At 33.9% G+C, this 17,590-nt stretch overlaps 3 long non-coding RNA genes across 3 annotated transcripts in view; 1 reads left to right on the top strand and 2 right to left on the bottom strand.

Moving 5' to 3' along the window:
* The first annotated feature begins 896 nt into the window (after nt 1-896).
* On the top strand, nt 897-10,645 carry LOC141914136 (uncharacterized). The gene is made up of 5 exons (XR_012620730.1): nt 897-945; nt 1,645-1,825; nt 1,989-2,201; nt 8,940-9,285; nt 10,239-10,645. It is a non-coding gene; the product is annotated as an uncharacterized LOC141914136 (long non-coding RNA).
* Nucleotides 10,646-11,306: 661 nt separating this feature from the next.
* On the bottom strand, nt 11,307-14,478 carry LOC141914011 (uncharacterized). The gene is made up of 3 exons (XR_012620680.1): nt 12,433-14,478; nt 12,046-12,191; nt 11,307-11,983 (listed from the first exon to the last, which is right to left on the bottom strand). It is a non-coding gene; the product is annotated as an uncharacterized LOC141914011 (long non-coding RNA).
* Nucleotides 14,479-14,583: 105 nt separating this feature from the next.
* Nucleotides 14,584-17,590, bottom strand: part of LOC141914031 (uncharacterized) — a 50,576-nt gene continuing 47,569 nt past the window's right edge. The window contains exons 4-5 of the long non-coding RNA XR_012620684.1: nt 17,343-17,569; nt 14,584-15,100 (exon numbers count right to left, since the gene is read on the bottom strand). This is a non-coding gene — a long non-coding RNA (uncharacterized LOC141914031). The remainder of the gene's footprint in view (nt 15,101-17,342; nt 17,570-17,590) is intronic.

Below are 17,590 nucleotides of genomic sequence, written 5' to 3'. Positions count from 1 at the left end.
GTAGAAGTAGTTTCATTGAACGTCATGAGGTTCTTGAGGATTGTGTTTGGTACCTCCTGAGGAGTATGTTTGGTGCCTCCTGATGATTGTGATTGGTGCCTCCTGAGGATTGTGTTTTGTGCCTCCCCAGGATCGCGTTTGGTGCCTCCTGATGATTGTGTTTGATGCCTCCTGATGATTGTGTTTGGTGCCTCCTGATGATTGTATTTGGTGCCTCCTGATGATTGTGTTTGGTGCCTGCTGAAGATTGTATTTGGTACCTCCTGATAATTGTGTTTGGTGCCTCCTGATGATTGTGTTTGGTGCCTCCAAACAATGTTATATCAATTCGTTTGACGAAAATTGAAAAATATATTGAAAGTGTTCATAACGTTTATTGTGTATTTGATTGATTCATTTGTTTTTGATTAATTCATTTTGTTTTAATTAATTCATTTTATTTGTAATAGTCGAAAATATAAATTAATTATGAATTATGGTTTATCTGATACCACCACCACCAAAATCCAGATAATGTAATACGGATTCATTGGAAGCCCAAATGGTATATTTGGTCTGATCATATAATTTTCCAATCAAAAGTATTGTTCATCTAATCTCACGACGGAGCCACGGCCTTTGAAGGGTTTCCCGCGCGCGCAGTAATTCATCCAGCAGGACTCGAACCCGCTAGTCTCTCACCCAGCATTGCTAGCGAATGTCACATCATCTTAATCCTCTGAATACATTAAGACTGATTCAAGTCGAATCTTTCGACCTGACAGAAAAAAGTATCATTTCAATGATGGGGCATTGCATCATTTTCGTAATAATCGTGCTGCAAAAAATCTATAAGAAAAACAGGTGGCAGCACAGTATGGTAAATAAAATTCAACGCGAATACACTATATTGAACATGGCAGCGAGTGATGGCGGTTGAGAAATTTGCTCTCGAGCTTTTCTGCAGTAAGTCATTTCAATTCCCCCGACACCTTTTGCTATTAACGTTACTAAACATGGACGTGCAACAAGGCTCCCTCACTGAGGAATTCATTTAGAAATACTGCTTAATAAACTTAGGAATTCGGGGCTAGAAAATAGTCCTGATACGTCGGGCTATTCTATTCTATTAAGAATCCCAATTTGAAATATTAGGGTTTTAAACGTTGAATTAGTCATTCAATCGGCTGAATTTTGTGTAATTTTACAAGTCCTAGCTGAGGTACAAACATGGAGAACATGTCAGGTTTTACAAAATGGAAATGAAATTGATATTCTATCGAAACGGTTTTGATATTTGTGTTCAAGTCTTAATTCGACTAAAGGAATTTCAAATTAGGAAACGTCGACGATATTTAAATCTCATTTTACTGGGAGTTGTAAAAATATCTGATATATCTATATCATACTGTAGAATTTTGAAGTATAAACTGCTTTCAAGGTCAGATAGATATTATCTAACTGTAGTACGACGGTGACCCGCATTGTCACTGTCCGTTGAAAATGTTCAAAGCTTTGTGATAAACCGGTTTATACGGTAACACATTGTCCTCGGTGTTTGAAGGGAGTAATCAATAATACATCGATTTGAATTGAACCCTTTCTAGCTGAAGACTATCTCTTGCTAATAGGTTGAATTAAATGTTTTGATGGTTTTATTTTCAGATGGTGCCCTTCAGCATTGAACTCATCAGTACCTAATTGCAGCCAGCACGCGCTGACTAAACTAAAACATCGACAGTAGCTTCAACAGACCTTCTAACGATGAATGGAGCCCATCATCAAGATGTACGTTACTACTGTATGGACCTCCCAAATAACTTATTGCAGCTGCAAACACGAATTGGTAAGTAGATGTTTAAGCAAGTTTCGTATGTGAAACTTATGTTAGGGTGGGATTTAGCTAATCTGAGTCATGAAACAGAAAAGTCCTCATTAGCATTTTTACTTCAAAATATAAATAGCCTCTGGTTGAGTGAATTTGATGGTGAGGTTATCAATTTTTTCAGGTGAGCACTTTTTCCCCAGGACCTCGGCTGATGCGAGTTTGTTGAACCAACATTTGGTAGATTCCGGACCTTCGTCTCAACAGGACCTGATTTCCAATGGGTGCTGACTAAACCAACCTGCTCTCTGAGCTGTCTGCTGTAGTTTGGATGTCACTTCTCTCAACAAGAAAAATATAAACCAAGAAAATGCTCACAGACACACACACTAAATTCGTAAGTTGAGATTTTATTTTTCTTGTTGTTTAGGAAACATAGGTTCTATGAAATTAGTTAATGTTTCCAATTAAACTCATTGTTTAGGCTTTGAATCTCTGAAATTAGTTTTTGTCTTCAATTAAATTCATTGTTTAGGCTTTGAATCTATGCAATGAGTTATTGTCTTCAATCAGACTCTTTGTTTAGGCTTGGAGTCTATGAATGAGTTATTGTTTCAATTAAACTCATTGTTCAGGCTTTAAATCTTTATGATTGGTTATGTCTTCAATCAGACTCATCGTTTAGGCTTGGAATCTATGAAATGAGTTATTGTCTTCAATTAAACTCATTGTTCAAGCTTTGAATCTATCAAATTAGTTATTGTTTTCAATTAGACTCATTGTTTGGGCTTTAACTCTATGAAATTAGTTATTGTCATCATTTAGACTCATTGTTTAGGCTTTGAATCTATGAAATAAGTTATTGTCTTCAATTAGACTCATTGTTTAGGCTTTGAATCTATAAAATTAGTTATTGTTTCGAATTAAACTCATTGTTTGGGCTTTGAATCTATGAAATAAGTTATTGTCTTCAATTAGACTCATTGTTTAGGCTTTGAATCTATGAAATAAGTTATTGTCTTCAATTAGACTCATTGTTTAGGCTTTGAATCTATAAAATTAGTTATTGTTTCCAATTAAACTCATTGTTTAGGCTTTGAATCTATGAAATAAGTTATTGTCTTCAATTAGACTCATTGTTTAGGCATTGAATCTATGAAATTAGTTATTGTTTCCAATTAAACTCATTGTTTAGGCTTTGAATCTATGAAATAAGTAATTGTCTTCAATTAAACTCATTGTTTAGGCATTGATTCTATGAAATTAGTTATTGTTTCGAATTAAACTCATTGTTTAGGCTTTGAATCTATGAAATAAGTTATTGTCTTCGATTAAACTCATTGTTTAGGCTTTGAATCTATGAAATAAGTTATTGTCTTCAATTAGACTCATTGCTTAGACTTTGAATCTATGAAATAAGTTATTGTCTTCAATTAGACTCATTGTTTAGGCTTTGAATCTATGAAATTAGTTATTATCTTCAATTAGACTCATTGTTTAGGCTTTGAATCTATGAAATAAGTTATTGTCTTCAATTAGACTCATTGTTTAGGCTTTTAAACTTTGAAATTAGTTATTGTTTCGAATTAAACTGATTGTTTGGGCTTTGAATCTATGAAATCAGTTATTGTTTCCAATTAAACTCATTGTTTAGGCTTTGAATCTATGAAATAAGTTATTGTCTTCAATTAGACTCATTGTTTAGGCTTTGAATCTATGAAATTAGTTATTGTTTCGAATTAAACTCATTGTTTAGGCTTTGAATCTATGAAATAAGTTATTGTCTTCAATTAGACTCATTGTTTAGGCTTTGAATCTATTGAATAAGTTATTGTCTTCAATTAGACTCATTGTTTAGGCTTTGAATCTATGAAATAAGTTATTGTCTTCAATTAGACTCATTGTTTAGGCTTTGAATCTATGAAATTAGTTATTGTCTTCAATTAGACTCATTGTTTAGGCTTTGGATCTATGAAATTAGTTATTGTCTTCAATTAGACTCATTGTTTCGGCTTTGAATCTATGAAATTAGTTATTGTTTCGAATTAAACTCATTGTTTAGGCTTTGAATCTATGAAATAAGTTATTGTCTTCAATTAAACTCATTGTTTAGGCTATGAATCTATGAAATTAGTTATTGTTTTGAATTAAACTCATTGTTTAGGCTTTGAATCTATGAAATTAGTTATTGTCTTCAATTAGACTCATTGTTTAGGCTTTGGATCTATGAAATTAGTTATTGTCTTCAATTAGACTCATTGTTTAGGCTTTGAATCTATGAAATTAGTTATTGTTTCGAATTAAACTCATTGTTTAGGCTTTGAATCTATGAAATAAGTTATTGTCTTCAATTAAACTCATTGTTTAGGCTATGAATCTATGAAATAAGTTATTGTCTTCAATTAAACTCATTGTTTGGGCTTTGAATCTATGAAATTAGTTATTGTTTCCAATTAGACTCATTGTTTAGGCTTTGAATCTATGAAATTAGTTATTGTTTCCAATTAGACTCATTGTTTAGGCTTTGAATCTATGAAATAAGTTATTGTCTTCAATAAGACTCATTGTTTAGGCTTTGAACGCATGAAATTAGTTATTGTCTTCAATTAAACTCATTATTTTGGCGTTGAATCTATGAAATTAGTTATTATCTTCAGTTACACTCATTGTTTAGGATTTTAATCTATGAAACTAATTATTGTTTCCAATCAAACTCATTGTTTAGGCTTTGAATCTATGAAATTAGTTATTATCTTCAGTTACACTCATTGTTTAGGCATTGAATCTATGAAATTAGTTATTGTTTCGAATTAAACTCATTGTTTGGGCTTTGAATCTATGAAATTAGTTATTGTTTCGAATTAAACTCATTGTTTGGGCTTTGAATCTATGAAATTAGTTATTGTTTCCAATTAGACTCTTTGTTTAGGCTTTGAATCTATGAAATAAGTTATTGTTTTCAATTAGACTCATTGTTTAGGCTTTGAATCTATGAAATTAGTTATTGTTTCGAATTAAACTCATTGTTTAGGCGTTGAATCTATGAAATTAGTTATTATTTTCAGTCTCACTCATTGTTTAGGATTTTAATCTATGAAACTAGTTATTGTTTCCAATCAAACTCATTGTTTAGGCTTTGAATCTATGAAATAAGTTATTGTCTTCACTTAGACTCATTGTTTAGGCTTTGAATCTATGAAATTAGTTATTGTTTCGAATTAAACTCATTGTTTAGGCGTTGAATCTATGAAATTAGTTATTGTTTCCAATTAGACTCATTGTTTAGGCTTTGAATCTATGAAATAAGTTATTGTCTTCGATTAAACTCATTGTTTAGGCTTTGAATCTATGAAAAAAGTTATTGTCTTCAATTAGACTCATTGCTTAGACTTTGAATCTATGAAATTAGTTATTGTCTTCACTTAGACTCATTGTTTAGGCTTTGAATCTATGAAATTAGTTATTGTTTCGAATTAAACTCATTGTTTAGGCGTTGAATCTATGAAATTAGTTATTGTTTCCAATTAGACTCATTGTTTAGGCTTTGAATCTATGAAATAAGTTATTGTCTTCGATTAAACTCATTGTTTAGGCTTTGAATCTATGAAATAAGTTATTGTCTTCAATTAGACTCATTGTTTAGGCTTTGAATCTATGAAGTTAGTTATTATCTTCAATTAGACTCATTGTTTAGGCTTTGAATCTATGAAATAAGTTATTGTCTTCAATTAGACTCATTGTTTAGGCTTTTAATCTTTGAAATTAGTTATTGTTTCGAATTAAACTCATTGTTTGGGCTTTGAATCTATGAAATCAGTTATTGTTTCCAATTAAACTCATTGTTTAGGCTTTGAATCTATGAAATAAGTTATTGTCTTCAATTAGACTCATTGTTTAGGCTTTGAATCTATGAAATTAGTTATTGTTTCGAATTAAACTCATTGTTTAGGCTTTGAATCTATGAAATAAGTTATTGTCTTCAATTAGACTCATTGTTTAGGCTTTGAATCTATGAAATAAGTTATTGTCTTCAATTAGACTCATTGTTTAGGCTTTGAATCTATGAAATTAGTTATTATCTTCAGTTACACTCATTGTTTAGGCATTGAATCTATGAAATTAGTTATTGTTTCGAATTAAACTCATTGTTTGGGCTTTGAATCTATGAAATTAGTTATTGTTTCCAATTAGACTCATTGTTTAGGCTTTGAATCGATGAAATAAGTTATTGTCTTCAATTAGACTCATTGTTTAGGCATTGAATCTATGAAATTAGTTATTGTTTCGAATTAAACTCATTGTTTAGGCTTTGAATCTATGAAATAAGTTATTGTCTTCAATTAGACTCATTGTTTAGGCTTTGAATCTATGAAATTAGTTATTGTTTCGAATTAAACTCATTGTTTGGGCTTTGAATCTATGAAATTACTTATTGTTTCCAATTAGACTCATTGTTTAGGCTTTGAATCTATGAAATAAGTTATTGTCTTCAATTAGACTCATTGTTTAGGCTTTGAATCTATGAAATTAGTTATTGTCTTCAATTAGACTCATTGTTTAGGCTTTGGATCTATGAAATTAGTTATTGTCTTCAATTAGACTCATTGTTTCGGCTTTGAATCTATGAAATTAGTTATTGTTACGAATTAAACTCATTGTTTAGGCTTTGAATCTATGAAATAAGTTATTGTCTTCAATTAAACTCATTGTTTAGGCTATGAATCTATGAAATAAGTTATTGTCTTCAATTAAACTCATTGTTTGGGCTTTGAATCTATGAAATTAGTTATTGTTTCCAATTAGACTCATTGTTTAGGCTTTGAATCTATGAAATTAGTTATTTTTTCCAATTAGACTCATTGTTTAGGCTTTGAATCTATGAAATAAGTTATTGTCTTCAATAAGACTCATTGTTTAGGCTTTGAACGCATGAAATTAGTTATTGTCTTCAATTAAACTCATTATTTTGGCGTTGAATCTATAAAATTAGTTATTATCTTCAGTTACACTCATTGTTTAGGATTTTAATCTATGAAACTAGTTATTGTTTCCAATCAAACTCATTGTTTAGGCTTTGAATCTATGAAATTAGTTATTATCTTCAGTTACACTCATTGTTTAGGCATTGAATCTATGAAATTAGTTATTGTTTCGAATTAAACTCATTGTTTGGGCTTTGAATCTATGAAATTAGTTATTGTTTCGAATTAAACTCATTGTTTGGGCTTTGAATCTATGAAATTAGTTATTGTTTCCAATTAGACTCTTTGTTTAGGCTTTGAATCTATGAAATAAGTTATTGTTTTCAATTAGACTCATTGTTTAGGCTTTGAATCTATGAAATTAGTTATTGTTTCGAATTAAACTCATTGTTTAGGCGTTGAATCTATGAAATTAGTTATTATTTTCAGTCTCACTCATTGTTTAGGATTTTAATCTATGAAACTAGTTATTGTTTCCAATCAAACTCATTGTTTAGGCTTTGAATCTATGAAATAAGTTATTGTCTTCACTTAGACTCATTGTTTAGGCTTTGAATCTATGAAATTAGTTATTGTTTCGAATTAAACTCATTGTTTAGGCGTTGAATCTATGAAATTAGTTATTGTTTCCAATTAGACTCATTGTTTAGGCTTTTAATCTTTGAAATTAGTTATTGTCTTCAATTAGACTCATTGTTAGGCTTTGAATCTATGAAATTAGTTATTGTTTCGAATTAAACTTATTGTTTAGGCTTTGAATCTATGAAATAAGTTATTGTCTGCAATAAGACTCATTGTTTAGGCTTTGAACGCATGAAATTAGTTATTGTCTTCAATTAAACTCATTATTTTGGCGTTGAATCTATGAAATTAGTTATTATCTTCAGTTACACTCATTTTTTTGGATTTTAATCTATGAAACTAGTTATTGTTTCCAATCAAACTCATTGTTTAGGCTTTGAATCTATGAAATTAGTTATTATCTTCAGTTACACTCATTGTTTAGGCATTGAATCTATGAAATTAGTTATTGTTTCGAATTAAACTCATTGTTTGGGCTTTGAATCTATGAAATTAGTTATTGTTTCGAATTAAACTCATTGTTTGGGCTTTGAATCTATGAAATTAGTTATTGTTTCCAATTAGACTCTTTGTTTAGGCTTTGAATCTATGAAAAAAGTTATTGTCTTCAATTAGACTCATTGTTTAGGCTTTGAATCTATGAAATAAGTTATTGTTTTCAATTAGACTCATTGTTTAGGCTTTGAATCTATGAAATTAGTTATTGTTTCGAATTAAACTCATTGTTTAGGCGTTGAATCTATGAAATTAGTTATTATTTTCAGTCTCACTCATTGTTTACGATTTTAATCTATGAAACTAGTTATTGTTTCCAATCAAACTCATTGTTTAGGCTTTGAATCTATGAAATTAGTTATTGTCTTCAATTAGACCCTTTCTTTAGGCTTTGAATCTTTGAAATTAATTGTTGCTCATTGAACGTCAGTTTTTGCAGGTTCAGTTTAGAAACGACTATGTGAAATCAATTATGTTAACTAAGGAAAATATCTGTATTCTTAATCGGGTGTCTTAATGATATTAAATCATAATCGTTTAATCAATGGAGAAAGTAAATGCTTCGTTGTAAGTTTGACCAATTTTACATTACACCATGAAACCTCTGAACCACTGGAATAATTGGGGCTCGAACCCAATGGCATCTATATCAACTCGTTGATCTAAACTGTTGTATGTATTGATATCGAAAGAGTTCTACCCAAGTTCGTTTTAGATTCGGTTCGTTGATCTTACATTGTCGCTCACCGGTTTATAGCACAATTGTCAATGTACCCATAAAGTAACAGTGTGTTTTGGTGAATCTATTTCTTTAATCAGGGAATATTCTAGATATTTATCAGTTTCCTTACGACTCCTTGATACCTTAAAAACTTTTGAAAGTGCTTGAAACTGTTTTGATTTAAGCCAAAATGTTGAAAAGGAAAATACATTAAATCTATTCAGGAAAAACCTGTATTAAAGATTCTAAAACTTCTTTTTTTGACTTGAGTTACAATAGTTCAACTGTGCCCTGCCTACTACGAGGTTTTATTGCCACTGGCACTGCTTCATTCTTTACTGATTTTTAATTTCAGAATCATTGGTGACATCGTGAATATCATTTCATTGATTTCGTCTCTACACGGAACTTCAACCGGCGAATTCTAGAATTTACCAGCAGTCTCACGCTAAACGACCTATCATGACATGACATTCACGGAACACTCGGTGACCAAAGGAATGCATCATAACGTTAAAAACTCTCTCGAGGATTCACCATACCGTCCAATAATATGGACTTAAATAGTTGCGCGATGCTGTCAACAGATTATGTAAAATGTGTTGGAACTATAAACTAAAACCTGAAAGCATTAATGGATTTACAACAAAAACATTGGAAGATTTCCGGCACCTAATTCGGATTCAGCCAAACAGTGACAGGTGAATATATCCTTCTCCTTATTGTATTGAATGTGTAAACATTGGACCTTGATCATACCTTATTTGATAATACAGTATTATATTACCTGTAGCCAGGTACCAGATTTGACACATTAGCGTTTCTCACTCTCCTTCTCCATGTTTGTTCTATGCCATCTTCCGGTTAAATAAAAAACGTATTTCTGGACCAAATTTCTTCAAAATTAGTGACAAAAATTAGGGGTCAAAACACAAAATCCTGAAATCTCATTTTCGGGGCTTTCGATCCAAAAACTAACTTCATATTCGTGTTCAGCACCATAAAAAACATGTGTGTACTAAATTTTATTATAATTGGGCCAAAAAAAAATTTTGACTTTGTACCCCATTTTTGGGGTGCATATTTTGGGCTTTAGAACCCTTATTTACCTATGAAGATGAATTCGGATTCAAAATCTAATTGCAGATCCGGAATCTACACCTCAGAATACATGTTCCTACTAAGTTTCAAAGGAATCAGAGAAAAAAAATTTTTCGCCGAAAAAAAACTCCTGGACACCTTAGATTTTTGCCGTTTTTGGCCAAAAAATCGAATCTCTTCGATTTGCTTAAGATTTTAGTCCTTACTATTTTCAGGGGTGCTGATTCCAAATCTGCAATCAGATTTTGAATATCTCAAAAATCCTGGGGTCCAAGGCCTTTTGAAAATTTAGGGGGTGCCCCAAAAAGTTCGAATTTCTCATTTTCTGGGCCTCGGATCCGAAAAATTATTTCAGATTTCTGATTGGCACCCCAGAATACAGGTCTATACTAAATTTCATCGAAATCGGAGACAAAAATATTTGACCCCTGTCCCTCATTTTGGGGGTACCTTAGATTGCCATTTCTCTGATACAACGGTAACTAGACTTAACCTTAACTCTGTATGTTTGATTGAGGGCGTTAAATCTATGAAGTTTCATGTATAATTTTAGGACATTTGTCATCGATGCGGTGGAACCATTGACGTTTGTGTTTGTTGATCAGATGAACTGGATAAATACGTGTGGCAGTGTTCGAACTCACCGAGAGGATAAACAAACAAACGAACAAATATTGGGAGAACTTGACTTCAGTTACAGTGAACTCTTAAGTCCACGAGGACGAAATAATAACATTGCTACTGATGGGATAAATATCTGTTTGAACTAGAAACTGTAAAACTGCTGACAGCATCCTAAATAGAAAACAAGAGGAACATAGAAGTTCAGGTGATATGCCATCCTATCCTCTCTCTATCTCTTTCTATCCTCTTTCGTCCTTATCTCTCATCTCACTTTGTTCATTCTCATCTCTCTCCTTACTCTCTCATTCTCATCTCTCACTCACTCTTGTCATACCATCTACCGCATCACCGCATCACCTAGATAGAAAACAGCGAGGAACATAGAAGTTCAGGTGATATGTCATCATCTCTTTCTATCCTCTCTCATTCTCCTCATTCTCCTTACACTCTCATTCTCCTCTCTCCTTACTCTGTCTCATTCTACCCTCTACCTATCCTTCTCTCTCCTCTCTCCTTACTTTGTCTCTCATTCTACCATCTACCGGGTTGAGATAGGAACTCTAGTTCCTGTCTCACCCGGTAGATGGCATTATTTTTTTGATAAATTTTGCTTAAGCAATGGATAAATAGGAGTTCCTCTGTGTGCTGTCAGTACGTCCCCTATAGCGTAGTTGGTAGGGTGCTGGACTGCTAGCCGAATGGTTGGTGGTTCAAATCCCATTTATTGGTTGTTGAATTTTTATGTTGAATTTTACTTTTGCAAACAAGCTGTAAGAAATTCCTACTTTGAATTTGGAATAAATGCTTTGATTTGTACTTTGCGTTTGTCCTTTCCTTTCCGACTTTGTCCTTTCCTTAAACGTGAGAAGTTGTAAGCGGAAGTGGAAGAGTCCTGTCCTTTCAATGAGTCCTTTTCCGAGTATGGAGTTGTGAGGGGAAGAGTCCTTTCCGGGGCAAAGTGCCAGAGACAGAGATTTTATTGAAGACGAGCATTTTATATATAGATGGACGTTTATTTATTTACGTTACTTTATAACATGCGGCAAAACGAAAAATGTCGGAGTAGAGTCTGCGTCTCGAGGTTTGAAGATGGTGCTGTAGTCGGAGTAGAGTCTGCGTCTCGAGGTTTGAAGATGGTGCTGTAGTCGGAGTAGAGTCCGCGTCTCGAGGTTTGAAGATGGTGCTGTAGTCGGAGTAGAGTCCGCGTCTCGAGGTTTGAAGATGGTGCTGTAGTCGGAGTAGAGTCCGCGTCTCGAGGTTTGAAGATGGTGCTGTAGTCGGAGTAGAGTCCGCGTCTCGAGGTTTGAAGATGGTGCTGTAGTCGGAGTAGAGTCCGCGTCTCGAGGTTTGAAGATGGTGCTGTAGTCGGAGTAGTCTGCGTCTCGAGGTTTGAAGATGGTGCTGTAGTCGGAGTAGAGTCCGCGTCTCGAGGTTTGAAGATGGTGCTGGAGTCGGAGTAGAGTCCGCGTCTCGAGGTTTGAAGACGGTTCTGTAGTCGGAGTAGAGTCTGCGTCTCGGGGTTTGAAGACGGTTCTGTAGTCGGAGTAGAGTCTGCATCTCGGGGTTTGAAGATGGTGCTGTAGTCGGAGTAGAGTCTGCGTCTCGGAGTTTGAAGATGGTGCTGTAGTAGGAGTAGAGTGTGCGTCTCGAGGTTTGTAACTCAAATTTTGCCGGCTGAAAAAGAAATCGGATGAACTGAAAAACGATTCCGGATGGGTGTAGTTTAATATAATTACCTTCTCTTAATGTAAAGATACCGAAACAGCAAGATGTGGGTTGATGCGGTTCCTGATGCAGCAGCAGCAAACTAGTTCAGGACGTTGCGACAAACGAGTCGTGTACATGTAGTTGTCAGTAGTAGCGAACTGGTTTCGGTTTAACCCTAAAAAGACATAATATTCATAACGTATAAAAATGCGACTAAAATAACCCAGAGGAATTCCAGAAATAAATCTATGACAAAAACCAAAACTGAACTAGAATTTGAGATCAAAAAATCAAAAGCGTTGAATTGCAAAATACAATTACGATTCAAATTAAGCCGAATTGGGTTCAACAATCAAAACGCGATAATTTTCGAAAGATTCGATTCCGAGATTTGAATTCTATATGAAATATCTAACCTGATCAAAATGTGTGTAACTTTAAATAGAACATCGGAAATCGGCAACAACAGCAACTCGTCCTCATCAGCAAGTGAGCCGTCATCTGTTTGTAGTTGAACCGTCAACAGCAGCAGCAGCAGATCGGGATCTCCTCTGCAATCATCAGCTCCAACAGCCACCAAATTGTGTTCTCAATCGCTAGGCGTCACAAATTCCTTCACGTTCCAGTCTCTCCTAACATCATCAGCCGCTAATTAGTAGGTTGTTTGCTTGAAGCCACACGTTCTTCACGCCTTGTTGCAGAGCTCTTATAGGTTGACCTTCATCACTGGACATCGGTTCTCGGACTGGCGTCGAGAGGCTCGAACCGCGCTTCTAATACCTACGTCGACCAATCAGCGACGGTGCATCATCGATGCGACCGGAATGGATCAATCAGAAAGCTCGATCGCGCATTCCTGTGACAGACCCGAGTCCGTGACGCTAATCCTCGAGAACCATTCAATTCGTGCCAAACGTTTTCAATGGGGCTTACAGGTCATCGAGTTTAATTCGACTATTCATAGAGACACATATTGTTAAAGATAGAAATATCGAATGCTACGATTTTAGCCTAAAATTGTATGCTGACATTTTATCTAAACTATCCAACAAACTTTAGTGTAGATTTCCCTTCTATTTACGTCTGGTTTTGAACTATAATACCGGCTCAATTTTACTATTTTCGAGTTTTGCTTTAGGATATTGAAGTTTGCTTAAGGGTTTGTGCAGTCATGCGGCACTATTGTGTAGTAGAGCGTATGCCAGGTCTCCAGTGAGTTATTCTCTATTGAGTCGTTTTGAAGCCGAATTTATACACACGTTCACCAAACATTGCCGCGTGCACATCTACTCTGATTGGAATTTGCTGACGTTAAAAAATCATCGAAATTTTGTCATCAGTTGAGAAAGACCTGTGATTGATCACCGTCCGCGTTGCATGCAGATACCACCGAATTCTCGCTTGGATTTCTTCAGTTCGAGGAATTAAATAAATATATAAAAATTTCCCAAACCCTCACCACTCAACTTAAAATAACAAACTAATATTGTAAAAAAGTCGAAGGTCCCTGGGGGAATTACTCCGCAACCTGGACCGGCATTGTGGGATAAATAAATAATTCAGCCAGAAACGACTGAATTAAACATAATTTACCCCACGCCAGATATTCTGTAGGACTCACGCATTAGCAACCTCATTCCAGGGAGGACAGTACTCTCGACTCGCCCGCTTACCGGAGATCATTTGCCACATCCTGACCCGCCTCCTCCGAGACTCGAACCTGGGCCACAGCGGTGACACGCTAGTCGCCGACCGACTAAGCCATCCGGTCCGCCCGATTGTAGCCGGTAAACATTCGCACAAATTCGCCGACAATTCACATTCGGACAAAAGACCGTGACGTCACGGTTGTGAAAGGCAATGAACAGCAATGAAAGTCGACTTAAAATTCTCATTTTCAGTAACTTCACAACGAGTCAGTAAAATTAAACACTGTCAGTGGGCCCGAGCACCGCCTCCTCAATTGACTATTATGATACTAAACACTACACTAGCCCAATGAATAGAGTATTCCTGAAGATTACTATCTTATAATTCAAGGAAACATTTCAGACTCTTTTTGTTTTTTCCATTTCTTTTGATGTACAGGGATTTACATTATCTTTACAACATGGACTCAGAGCGTTTCATCAGTGGTTATAATGAAGACATCACTATTCTTGGAGATGACGATTAGGATGGTCTAATCGTTGAATAAACTACACTAGCTCAAGGAAGTATTCCTGAAGATAACTATTAGGATATGGTCTAATCGTTGAATAAACTACACTAGCTCAACGAAGTATTCCTGAAGAAATCTATTAGGATAAAGGCTAATCGTTGAATAAACTACACAAGCTCAAGGAAGTATTCCTGAAGATAACTATTAGGATAAAGTCTAATCGTTGAATAAACTACACTAGCTCAAGGAAGTATTCCTGAAGATAACTATTAGGATATAGTCTAATCGTTGAATAAACTACACTAGCTCAAGGAAGTATTCCTGAAGATAACTATTAGGATATAGTCTAATCGTTGAATAAACTACACTAGCTCAAGGAATACAGTATTCCTGAAGATAACTATTAGGATATAGTCTAATCGTTGAATAAACTACACTAGCTCAAGGAATACAGTATTCCTGAAGATAACTATTAGGATATAGTCTAATCGTTGAATAAACTACACTAGCTAAAGGAATACAGTATTCCTGAAGATGACTATTAGGATATAGTCGAAACGTTGAATAAACTACACTAGCTCAAGGAAGTATTCCTGAAGATAACTATTAGGATATAGTCTAATCGTTGAATAAACTACACTAGCTCAAGGAATACAGTATTCCTGAAGATAACTATTAGGATATAGTCTAATCGTTGAATAAACTACACTAGCTCAAGGAATACAGTATTCCTGAAGATGACTATTAGGATATAGTCGAAACGTTGAATAAACTACAGTAGCTCAAGGAATACAATATTCCTGTAAGATGTCATTAGGATATAGTTAAAACGTTTTTGCTCAAATCAAAGGAGTTTCAATCACCTTCGAAAGCATTTTCCATTTTGGAAGGAGTTTTCATGGTATCAAGGAGACGTTAGGAAACTGAAAAAATATTTAGAAAGACAAACCGTGATTAGGAAATAAATTCACCAAAAAATACACTTTTACTGTTAACACATACACCAATTTGGATCGACGAGTTGATATAAACGCCATTGGGTTCGAGTCCCGATTATTCCAGCGGAGAAGTGGTTTTTATGGTGTAATGTAGAGTTTGACAAACACGCAACCAGGCATTTAATTTCTTCATTGATTAAATGATAATGATATTTTTCCTAGCAATCTTTAATACGTTAAGACACAATTAAGACATCAATTGGAAATAACGATATTTCCTGTCACAGTCGTTTCTAAACTGAACCCGCAAAAAACTGACGTTCAATGAGTTTAATTGAAGACAATAACTAATTTCAAAGATTCAAAGCCTAAACAATGAGTCTGATTGAAGACAATAACTAATTTCAAAGATTCAAAGCCTAAACAATGTGTCTGATTGAAGACAATAACTAATTTCAAAGAGCCAAAGCCTAAACAATGTGTCTGATTGAAGACAATAACTAATTTCAAAGAGCCAAAGCCCAAACAATGAGTTTAATTGAAGATAATAACAAATTTCAAAGATTAAAAGCCTAAACAATGGGTTTAATTGAAGAAAATAACTAATTTCAAAGATTCAAAGCCTAAACAATGAGTTTAATTGAAGAAAATAACTAATTTCAAAGATTCAAAGCCTAAACAATGAGTCTGATTGAAGACAATAGCTAATATCAAAGATTCAAAGCCTAAAAAATGAGTCTCATTGAAGACAATAATTAATTTCAAAGATTCAAACCCTAAACAATGAGTCTGATTGAAGACAATAACTAATTTCAAAGATTCAAAGCCTAGTCTAATTGAAGACAATAATTAATTTCAAATATTCAAAGCCTTAACAATGAGTCTGATTGAAGACAATAACTTATTTCAAAGAGCCAAAGCCCAAACAATGAGTTTAATTGAAGATAATAAAAAATTTCAAAGATTCAAAGCCTAAACAATGAGTCTGATTGAAGACAATAACTAATTTCAAAGATTCAAAGCCTAAACAATGAGTCTGATTGAAGACAATAACTAATTTCAAAGATTCAAAGCCTAAACAATGAGTCTAATTGAAGACAATAATTAATTTCAAAGATTCAAAGCCTAAACAATGAGTCTGATTGAAGACAATAACTAATTTCAAAGATTCAAAGCCCAAACAATGAGTCTGATTGCAGACAATAACTAATTTCAAAGAGCTAAAGCCTAAACAATGAGTTTGATTAAAGACAATAACTAATTTTAAAGGTTCCAAACCTAAACAATGTGTTTAATTGTAGACAATAACTAATTTCATAGATCCAAAGCCTAAACAATGAGTTTGATTAAAGACAATAACTAATTTCAAAGGTTCCAAACCTCAACAATGGGTTTAATTGAAGACAATCACTAATTTCATAGATCCAAAGCCTAAACAATGAGTTTAATTGTAGACAATAACTAATTTCATAGATCCAAAGCCTAAACAATGAGTTTGATTAAAGACAATAACTAATTTCAAAGGTTCCAAACCTCAACAATGAGTTTAATTGAAGATAATAACTAAATTCATAGATTCAAAGCCTAAACAATGAGTTTAATTGAAGATAATAACTAAATTCATAGATTCAAAGCCTAAACAATGAGTTTGATTAAAGACAATAACTTATTTCAAAGGTTCCAAACCTCAACAATGGGTTTAATTGAAGATAATAACTAAATTCATAGATCCAAAGCCTAAACAATGAGTTTAATTGAAGATAATAACTAATTTCATAGATCCAAAGCCTAAACAATGAGTTTAATTGAAGACAATCACTAATTTCATAGATCCAAAGCTTAAACAATGAGTCTAATTGAAGATAATAACTAAATTCATAGATTCAAAGCCTAAACAATGATTAGAAAATGACTTATCTATGACTCATTTTTTAATTTTAACCCACAAAAATAATTCCAGCACTAGACACTTTGGAGTTGCTCTTTATGTCAGGGTCTCAATAGCTCAAAGCTCAATTGTAAAAAAAAACGTCTGGCGGTCGTTTCTGATCTGAACCGAAAAGAAAAAGTTTGCGTTCGAATCTAAGTTTCTGAATTAGAATTGAGAATATTTAAACCATTGAGTTTTTACCGAACCTAACCTTATCCACACCACACGCCTCACCTCTCACCTTGCCTAACGAGACCTATCCTTCCTGACCATCAAAAATATAAAATCTCAACTTACAAATTGATGTGTTTGTTTGTGCATCTTCTTGGTTTATATTTTCCTTGTCGAGAAAAGTCACATCCAAACTACAGCAGTCCGCTCACAGTAACCATCGATCGGGCCAGGTTGGTTTAGTCAGCACCCATTGGATATCAGGTCCTGATGAGACGAGGAAGATCAGGAATCTACCAAATGTTGGTTCAACAAATAGGAAACAGCCGAGGTCCTGGGGAAAAAGTGCTCACCTGAAAAAAAGGTGATCACAA

Source organism: Tubulanus polymorphus, chromosome 12 (genome assembly GCF_964204645.1).
Source record: "Tubulanus polymorphus chromosome 12, tnTubPoly1.2, whole genome shotgun sequence".
Taxonomy (NCBI): Eukaryota; Metazoa; Nemertea; class Palaeonemertea; order Tubulaniformes; family Tubulanidae; genus Tubulanus; species Tubulanus polymorphus.
The sequence above is the reverse complement of the archived record's forward strand: the minus strand, read 5'-3'. Positions and strand labels throughout refer to the sequence as shown.